We start from the raw sequence: 10,740 nt of genomic DNA, 5'->3' as shown, positions 1-10,740 counted from the left end.
CGCGTGCACTGGGCCACCACGTGCTGTGCCATCTGTGCTCGTCACACATCTTTGTCCCCACTGTCCCCTCCGCCTTCTCCGCCTCCACCTGCTGAGATCAGCATCCGGCGTCCAGTGCCACTTCCACATTGACCGCAAAGCTTAGCCCCACCCGAAGCCCGCGGGACTCAGACTCAGTCAACAAAGTCAAGAGGGGGCGACACTGCGCTCACCCTCCGCTCAGCGCTGACGGAGCCCCGTGCATCACGTCTCGTGGGCGCACTCCGAGCAGGGGCTGTGAAAACTGGTCCTGTCGAGCCACTCATTCCCATGCAGCAGAAACGCAAATAAATACGCTGGACACTCAGAAAGTCAAGACTGGGACACGGGACGGACAGCATGCCCCCCAGGCAGGAAAAGCCGGGGCGGGGAAATGCTCCGCGCAGACGCGAACGCATTAAAAACAGAAGAATAGAACGGGCTATGAATTCCTGATCAATTATAAATGGCTTCTTTGGGGGAAAAAAGTCCAGTAAAAATAAAGACACCTAAAAAGTCCACTAGAAAGAGAAAACAGGAAAGCGTAAAATCAGAAACGAGAGAGGAGGCGTGAGTGTGGGATGATGTCGCAGGGTCAGCGTGGGAACCGCGCGGTCACGGCGCCCGTGAGCCCGCAGATTTCGAGACGGCGGGTTCTTTCCGGGGAAAATAAAAATGGGAAGAGCCAGCTCCATAAGAGGTTTAAAGCGTGGGAAGATCGATGTCCCGGGAGTACACTGTAAATCTTGTCAAAGAATTACCTTCCAAACAAGAAAACGTTACGTTCTGGACAGTTTCCGTTGGCAAATTCTTTTAAACTTTCAGGGGCGAGGTCCTTCGTGACAGGCTTTCTTCTTTTATACAGTGTGTTATGCTTCCACGCTTTAAATCGACAGGGAAGGTTAGGATTCCTGCAGAAATTTCTCGGTTCGCCTTCTCACGACAGTTCCCGCCTTCGACTGCAGCGATCCACAAAACAGCTGGAGGAGCCACGCTGGCACGTGGTGTCGCTATGCCCGCGCCCCGGGGCTCACGCGGGCTATGATTCTGTGGTTTGGGCACGCGTACGCGAATCGCCCAGTATTCACCTTCATCGTGACGCTCAGAGAACGCCCCTAAAAAAAGTCTCAGGTGCCCACCCGCCGCCCCTCCCCACCCCCAACCCGTGTCAATCATCGTACCTTTTACAGGCTCCTTAGTTGTGCCTTTCCCGGGATGTCATATGGTTGGGACCACAGTACGCAGCCTTTTCAGATGGGCTTCTGTCACTTAGTCGCATGCATTTAATGTCCCTCCATGTCTTTTCATGGCTTGGTAGCGCGTTTATTTTTAGCACTGAACAATATTCCGTTATCTGGACGGACCAGTGGGTCCATCCGTCCCTTGCTGAAGGACGCCTTGGTCACTTTCCAGTCTCAGCAGCTGTGAGTGGAGCTGCCGTGACCGTCCACGTGCAGGCTTTGTGTGACAGAGTCTTCAGCTCCTTTGGGGAGACGCTGGGGCGCATGACTGCGGGGTCGCAGGGTGAGAGCATGCTTAGTTCTGCATGAAGCCGCCACACTGTCCTCCAGAGCGGCTGCCCCGTGCTGCGTCCCCGCCAGCAGTGGGTGAGCTGCTGCTGCCCCGCGTCCCCGCCGGTGCTCGGTGGTGTCCGAGTTCGCATTTTGGCCATTCCGACAGGGGCGCGGTGGGGTCTCGTTGTTGGTTTGGAATAGGTCATTTTCATCTCGTCTCACGTTTGTTCGCTCGCACACAAAATGAAAAGCCTCCCCAATGTGTTCTACTGCTGGCGCAATTCTTATATAAGCCTTGACCCAAACAGCATGGCAAGTTAGACTAATCTCACTTACACGTGCAGATGCATTAAATTGTAAATAAAACACCACCTAATCAAATCCAGCAGGATATTGAAAGAATTATCCACTCCACCTTGATTTCAAAAAGGATTTATGTCAGCGAGGCAATGATGGCTTAATATAGAGCGCTATTAACCTAGTTCACGGCATCTATAAGCCTAAGGATAGAAACGAAATGTTCATTTTGATAAATTTCTAACAGACTCTACTCAGAACTAAAAAAATGTTTTGGCCGATTAGGAGTAGACTGATTCTTCCTTAACTCGGTGAATCATCTGTCTTTTAAACTGAAGCCCAGCGTCGGGTGACAGTGGAGAGACCCGTTTCACTTGGGAAGCAGGCGAGAGAGCCTTCCTCGCTCTCACACTGACCTAAGCGTTTTAGATGATGCAATAAGACAAGAAAGAAAAACACAAGCCACAATACACGTCTCTAAAAGGCAGGGGACATGATCATGCTTTGAAGACGTTTTCATCGTCCACCTCAAAAACCTCAAGAGTAAGTTGAAAATGTTAGTGGAACTATTAAAAGTTTGCATTAAAGTGGCTAGGTACGGCATAAATACATTAGCCAACAGGGGTTCTGCATGTTGGCAGTAACTAGTTAAAAAATTTAAGAGAGAAAAGATCCTATCCATTGTCGTACATAAAGTACCTTGGAATAAATTTAAGAAAGGTACAGAACTCATATTACACATCAATTTTTTTTTTCGTTTCACTAAATGGAAAGCTACGCCATGTTCCCAAATGTAAAAATTATAAAAATATACTTTTCTCATAACTAATAAAGATATATAAGTATTTTCGATCCATATCATGTCAGGATATTTTTGGAAGTTGACCAAGTGGTTCTTTGAGAAATAATAAACAGACGGTACTAGACAAAAATTTTAGAAAAGAAAATGAAAGGTGTATGTGCTCTACCAAATTAAAGGTATTATGAAAAAATATCAAATCGAATAGTGTGAAAAGGCTAGATGAACAACAAAAAAACCAGACAAATGAGAAACGGTATTTTAAAACAATTTGGTATATGAGAAGGTGCACATTCCATGCCAGTGGGAAGAGGATGGGTTCTCAGCGAGTGGAGCTGGACACACGAGGTGACTGCCATTTGGAACAGAAGAGTCGGCGTTCTGCTTCCCGTCAGACGCCAAAATAGATTTCACGTTGATTAAATAATTCCATGTGGAAAAAAGACCCATAAAAGGATCAGAAGGGGAAAAAGAGCCGTACTCATCTGATCTTAGGCTGGAGAGAACCCCATAAAGGCAGAGATCGATAGCTTTGATTACATTACATTGAAACTATTTGCAAATTAAAAATAGTATTTCAAGTTAAAAGGCAAACAAAATCCACTGGGGGAAATATTCGCATACGACAGATAAAGAGTTAAAGTTCTTAAATATAAAAATACTCTTAAGGATCAATAAGAAAAAGTTGAATATCCAAGGAGATAATTGAACATATGGCATCAATAGAAAATTCGCAGAAGTAAGACAAATGGCCAATAAAAATAAGTAAAGTGTTCAACTCCATTAGTAATCAAATAATTCACGGTAAAATTAAAAAAAATTTTTTTTTTCAATGTTCACCTTGACAGAGGAAAAAATAATGAGATAACAGCCAGCCCAGAACGGGCAAAATATTGAGTGGCACAGATACAGCGATGAGTAGATGGGTACAGTGTTTAGAGGTAATTCTGTGACTTTTTATCAGGATTCTTAATGCTTCGACCATCTGACCCAACAATGAACCTCGCTTAGGAATTTATCCTAAAGAAATAATTAAGAGGCGCGTATGGTCATTTTTATTTCGATGTTGTATATAACACCAAAGGTTGCAGTCGACATAAGGACGTAGAACAGGGGATTAACCCATACGCGTCGTGGAATACACAGTCATAATTCTGTAGACTATCTGATGAGTTGGAAAACTCATCATAATGTCACAGTAAAGGACAGAAAGGATGTGTCATTCGTAAGGAAACTTTAAAGCCCGATATTATAAAATAAATGTTTTTTTTTTTTTTGATACATATGACGTAAAGTAGTCATTGTGTAGCTCTAGCTGGTGGAATGAAGGGTAATCAGACGCTGATTTTCCGCGTCTTCCAAATTTTGTACAACGAGTATGCGTTTCTTTTACAGTCAGTGATGAAAGGACATTTTGCGGCTGAAGGACGGGCTTTGCAGACTGAAATGGAGAAAGGAAATTCTGTAAGACATTCATTTGGGGCCACGTGACGCACATTTGCCTGGAGAAGTGTCTGAAGACGTTTTCTCAGCATCTCTGTTGGGGGTTTTTGAGTGGGGGATGTTCGCTGGGAGACGGGGACCGGCCTGCACGGTCCCCTGCTCACTGCACATGTCGTGCAGGTGTCGCCGTAGGGAGGGCCCCCGCCCCTCCTCCCGCTCCTGGCCCGGGGATCGGCGAGCGGGACCCTCGGGGGCTTTTTACCATCTTGGGGTTGGGAAACAGGACACCTTACTTACGCCGCCCAGCACCGAAGCTGCAGAGCGCGTCAGGGAACGGGTTCCGAGCCTTAGTCGTGAGGGGCGGGTCCCCGTCGGCGGTCGCCCCCGCAGGCGTCCACCCGTGACGTCTGACCGGTGAGCATCTGCTGTGTCTGAGCACTTTGAGCTCAAGCTTAAACCCAGAAAGTCTGCGGCAGACTCAGACGGGAGATGGGGGTGTCGTTTTTCTGTTGGCGGGTCCCCTCATCTCCGGACACCTTACCGCTCCGCCCGCCCAGCGGCCTGAGCTCTGCGGCCGCCCGGCCCGCCGGCCCTGCTCCCGCTGGCCCTGCTCCCGCTCAGGTCGCAGGTGCCCGGACAGGAGGGCCGTGCTCGGTGTGCCAGGATGCCTTCGTCAGCTGGATGACGACGACGACGGTGAGTTTTCGGATGACGATGGTGCTTCAGCAAACTTGCCGGGTACTTACTTCTCCGCGGGCATAATGATTCCCACGACTCCCATCTGGAGAAAGTTTCCAAGCTCTGCTTGTGTTTCGGGTAAGAAAACGGGGACTCAGGTGGGTTAAGGAGCTGCAGAGCCACACGGCTGATCGGCGGCGGGTTTGGGAATGGGCCAGCGGGCTGCGATGCGTCACCGGGTGTCACCCACTTTCTGGTCTCTTCCATACATTTCCCTTGGGACCCAGGCCGGCTTGCTTAAGCCTTGGTCTCCAGCGTCCAGGTCCGGACCCCGTATGCTGAGTTTGGTTTGACCAACTTTGCCCGGATGTTAAATTCTATCTTCGCACCCCGAGCTCGTGCGATTTTCCTTCCGTGACATTTTCGGACCCGCCACGTCGCCCACTGCGTTCGTGGGGCCTTTTCCACGTGAACTAAGTCGTCTCCACGGCTCTCGCCCCTCCCGCTAACGGCACGCATTAAACTGGGGTTCGGGGTTTCGTGGCCTCGCCAGATAAACTCCACCTTACCAGTTTAGCTTTGGATCGAGACTCTTTCCACGTGTTTTTAAAAAATGCGATCCGGTCACTTGCTTATTAGCAGGGCCTTGAAGCCGATCACGTGCGAGCCTCGCGTCTTAATAGCGACGCACGTCTTCTCAGTGGGCAAAGGGCTCGGGGCCGTGGCTTCAAGGGTGCAGAGCCGCGGTGACCACGGAGGTCCCTGCCCACGAGAAGCAAGCCCAGAGCGCAGGTCAGCCTCGCCCACGCCCGCTCCCCTCCTGCTCGGGTCCCGGGCTCTCTCCCGGAACGAGACGTGGCTGTGTCGGTGGCTGTCCCAGGCGTCGTGCCGTTGACAAATCCACCATGTGAGTTTGCTCAGCTTCACACCACGGTAGAAGGGAGGCGGGCCTTGCGCTCCATCTGGTGGGTGGGTTTTGTGGCTGTAGAAGTCTGGGCCAGAGGTCTTCTTGGGGGCTCTCGGGGCGCCCCGCTCACTGCTCCGAGGGCTTCTGCAGCTCGTCTGTTGGCTCACCCCTCTGCTGGTGCTTCCTGCCCTCTGCACGCTTGCCAGGGACATCTGACGAGCCTTATGGGTGACACCCAACCACAAAATGGGGTCACTCTGTTCCTCGCACAGCAGATCGCAGGCTCCGAATGTCGGCCGCGTCTCTTAGGATCAAAGGCCTGCCGGCCACACACCGAAACCGGGCCCGCAATTCTGCGGTGACGCCTCGCGCACATTAAACTTTATCTGCCAACGAAAATTACATATCGGGGTACCTTCTAAAGCGTGACCTGAAGATAATGATCGCGTTTTAAGTACGCAGGGAAACGCTGCTGTCCAGCTCCCTGGCCCCAGCGGCTCAGGAGGTCGCTGTGCCAGCAGAGCTGGCGGAAGGGCTAAGACCCCCCGGGAGCTAGGTCGCCTTAGGATGCCGCACGGCTCTTCCCGGGTCCCCACTTGTCTGCAGCTTCTCAGAGCCCCTTGCCTCTGGTGGACGGTCCCAGGCAGCTCACGCCCGGGGGGAGGTGGACGGATCAGCCACGATCGGGGAGATTGGGGAATAAACCGAGCAGTGGGACGAAGTCCCCCGGGGCGGGGGTGTTGGACCATTCCCGGAACCTGCGGCGTGCCCTGGTCTCCCACTGTGACAACGTCCTGCACTCTCCACGTCCCGCGGGTCCCATAGGGGAGGACGGGCCCACCCAGGGGATGCCCCGGGCCTGGAAAGGAGGGCGCGTGGGGCCCCGGGCCCGCCTGGGGCCTCGGCAGGCAGCAGGGCGCGGGGCAGTGCTCGGCTCTGGTCCTGCCCCCTCGGGCCCGACGAGCAGCCACGCGACACGCGGCCGCCCGCCCGGGGGCCTCCGCCTTCCTGCCCTGTGCTGGGGCGGCCGCCAGCATGAGTTTGCCCAGGATGACGCCGCGCTTCCGCCCGCCCCAGCCCACGTCCGAGGCCTCGTCCTTCCCGAGCGCTCGCTGCCCAGCTCTGCCCTCTGCTCGGCGCTGCCCCACAGGCCCTCTTTGTTCTGAGCTGAGCCCTTTTACTGTCCCACTGCAGTGGACAAGGGACAAAGGGCAGAGGCCTGAGTCACTGCTGACCGGACGGCCCTTCCCCGGCCCTGTCCCCGGCCCCCGGCCTCCCTGTCCAAGGTCCTGGCCCTGAGATTTGTTCTCTCTTGATTTCCCTCCTCTCCCCTCCCCTCCTCTCCTGCCCCTGCCCCCTCCTCCTCACTGTACGGGAGGTGTGACGGAGTCACTCAATAAGGGGCCAGTTTCATGCCCTGGAAAGCACCCCTGACCCCAGAGAGAGAGAGAGAGGGGCCGTGACAGTGTGCTGGGCAGCAGAGCTGGGCATCCTGGGGAGACGGGGCCCGGTCTGCCCCCCGGAGACCCATGTGCAAGCAGCTTGGGGCAGGGCGCTCTCCGTCAGGGCAGCGGCTGGGTGGCCCTGAGGGGCTTTGGTTCTGGGTAGGGGACTGGACAGAGTGACCTCCAAGCTTCCTCCCCTCGCCTGGGGACCAAACACCTTGTTTCCTGGTGAAGATTCTCTGGGGAGGGGTGACATCGAATTCCTTCCTCCCCCCTCCCATCTGGCAACCATCAAAATGGTCTCTGTGTCTATGAGTTTGTTTCCGCTTTGTTTGTTATTTTGTTCTTTAGAGTCCACATGTAAGTGAAATCACATGGCATTGGTCTCTCTCGGTTTGATTTACTGCACTCGGCACAGTGCCGTCTAGGTCCATCCGTGCTGTTGCAGATGGCGAGATCGCCTTCTTTTTCATGGCTGAGTAATATTCCACTGCACATATATGTACCACATCTCTTTATCCATTCACCCATGAATGGACGCCAAGGCGGCCTCCATAGCTTGACTATTGTAAATAATGCTGTAATGAACATATGGACGCACACGTCCCTTCGAAGTAGTGTTTTGGGTTTCTTTGGATAAATACCCAAAATAAGATTACTGGGTCCTTCTAGCCTTTGTTTTAAAGTCTATTTCGTCTGGTCTCAGTATTGCTACTCTAGCTTTATCGTTTGTTTCCATTTTCATGAAATGTCTTTTTCTCCCACTTCGCCTTCAGTCTGTGTGTGTCTTTCGATCTGCAGCGAGTCTCTCGTAGGCAGCACATGTGAGGGTCTTGTTTTCTTATCCACTCAGCCATCCTATGTCTTCAGATTGGAGCAATTAATCCATTTACGTCTAAAGTAACTGTTGATAGATATGTAGCTACTGCCATTTCATTATTCATAGTTTTAATCTTTCTTTCTTTTTTCTTTTTCTTAAAGAAGCCCCTCCAACATCTCCTGCCGTACTGGCTTGGTGGTGGTGACCTCCTTCAGCTTTTCCTTGTCCGAGAAGCTCTTTATCCGTCCTTTGCGTTTAAATGGTCGCTTTGCTGGGTGGGGTCATCTTGGTTGTAGGTCTTTGCTTTCCGTCCCTTGGAATATTTCATGCCAAGCCCTTCTGTCTTGCAAAGTTCCTGTTGAGAAATCAGCTGACACTCTCGTGGGGTCTCCCTTATAGGCAACTAACTGCTTTTGTCTTGTCGCTTTTAAGATTCTCTCTTTGTCTTTAACCTTTGCCATTTTAATCGTGATGTGTCTTGGTGTGGGCCTTTTTGGGTTCATCTTGCTTGGGACTCTCGGAGCTTCCTGGGCGCGTGTGTCTATTTCCTTCACCACGTTAGGGAAGTTTTCAGTCTTTATTTCTTGACATGGGGTTTTAATTCCTTGTTCTCTCTCTCTCTCTCCCTCTGGTGCCCCTATGATGCGGAGGTTGGTGCGCTTGATGTTGTCCCAGAGGCCCCTTAAACTGTCCTCGTTTGTTTGGATTCTTCTTCTTGTTGTTGTTGTCTTGATTGGGGGTTTTCTGCTACCGTGTCGTCGACATCGCCGATTCAAACCTCTGCTTCGTCCACTCGGCCGATTCCCCCCAATGCTCTCTTTGTTCGATTAGTGGAGTCTTCACCGCTGACTGGTCCCTTTTGCATTCTCCATCTCCACTTTTATGTTTCTCTCTCTTCGTTCAAGTTCTCGCTGGGTTCATCCACTCCCCTCCTGAGTTCACCGAGCACCCTTACACCAGCGTTTCGAACTCTGCGTCTCGCACGTGGCTCGTCTCCATCTTGTTTGTTTCTCTTTCTGGAGCTTTGCTCTGTGCTCTCATGCCGGACATGCTTCTTCGTTGCCTCCCTGTGCCTGTTTCTATGTCTGAGGTAGAGCTGCTGCGTCTCCCGGTCTTAGTAGAGTGGCTTTATATAGTAGGTGTGCTGTGGGGCCCAATGGCAGGCTTCCCTGGTCACCTGAGCCAGGTGCTCCAGGTGTGTCCCTTGCATGTATTGTATGTGGCCTCCTGCTGCAGTTAAGCCTTGGTTGCTATTTGCTTGTCTATAGGAGGGATTGATCCTTGGGCTGATTGGTTGAGAAGACTGACCGGTGAGGGGCTACCTCCTTGGAGCAGGATTTGCTTTAACAGGACTCTGGTGCCTGCACTCTGGGTATATTGTCTTCAGATGCAGCCCTGGATGTGCTCCAGCTCCTTCTGACCCGCCACTGGGTGTGCTGACCCTGGGGCCTCCCGGGAGGGGGTCACCACAGGCCATGTTCAGCCGCAGCCTATGTCCTGCCTGGGGCCACCTGAAATGAGCTGCCAAGCAATCCACAGATGACCATCACCCACACTGGGCTTGGAAGTGCCTCCAGAGGCCAAGCTGGGAAGCGAGGCCAGCTGCCGCTCGTGCCTGGGTTGGGGCTGCTCAGCAAGAGGTGTGGGGCACGCTGAGGCCAGATGCTGCTTGTTTGGGTATTGCAAACCTTTGCGAGATTTTAGGAAAGTCCAAAGCATGAGCCAAGACAGGCTGTTTGTGTGGAAAAGCCTTTGGAAATGGTTTGGGCGGGCCTGCAGGTTGGGAGGGGCGGGGTCTCAGGGAATCACCTGGGCAGGGCAACCAGTATTAACCAGGGTGATGGAGACTCATATGTGGCAGCTGCCTGCGCCTGCATCTGCGTCTGCATATGCGTGCAGATGGGGATGGGGTGATACTCAACAAGGGAACGATGGTCTCTGTCAGCACTTACGTCTGCGAGAAAGCGCCCCTACAGCTCTCACCCTGAAGCCCAACAACTCAGTTCCTCCTGAGTGTCCCTGGAGCCTTTCAAGCTGTGTCTCCATCACTGGAGCTCAGAGCAAGCGAGTTCGTCAGCGGTGAGTCCACGCAGGGCCCTTTAAGAGGAACACCTGTGGCTACGGCCGCCCTCTGCCGCACTCAGACACCATCCCTGCTGTTTTTCACAGCCAGAGATTGTGGGGACTTCTCTCCTGGCACTGGAACCCAGGGCTGGGGAGCCCAGTGTGGGGCCGGGACCCCTCGCTCCTCCAAGGGGGCCTCCATAGCCGAGATATCCCTCCTGATCTTTAACCGCCACGTGCAGGTGTGGGACAAGCCCGCTACATGTCTCTGCACCCCCTACCAGTCTCAAGGTGGCCTCTTCTGTGTGTCCTTCGTTGTAGGACTTCTGTTCAGCTGTAATTCTGATGTGGTTTGAGAGGAGGCGAGCACAGCATCTACCTGCTCTGCCGTCTTGACGTGAAATCTCCCTTGTTCATTTTTACTTGGGTTTTAATTGGGTTCTTTGTCTTTTTGTTGCTGATTTGTAGGAGTTTTTTTTTTTTTAATGTATTCTGGATGCCAGACCCTTATTAGATACGTGGTTGGCAAATGATTTCTTTCGCTCTCCCGCTCCAATTCAAAAGAAAAAGGGTTATCTTTTCACTTTCTTCATAGTGTCTTTTGATGCACAACCATTTTTAATTTGGACGAAGTCAACGTATCTATCATTTCTTTGGTTCCTGATGCTTTTGGTGTCACACCAAAGAAACCATTGTCTATCTAGTTAAGGGTCATGCAGGTTTATACCTAAATTTTCCAAGAGCTTTACAGTTTT

The sequence above is a fragment of the Pteropus medius genome, unplaced genomic scaffold, assembly GCF_902729225.1.
Source record: "Pteropus medius unplaced genomic scaffold, Ma_sr-lr_union100, whole genome shotgun sequence".
NCBI lineage: Eukaryota > Metazoa > Chordata > Mammalia > Chiroptera > Pteropodidae > Pteropus > Pteropus medius.
Note: the sequence above shows the minus strand (reverse complement) of the source record.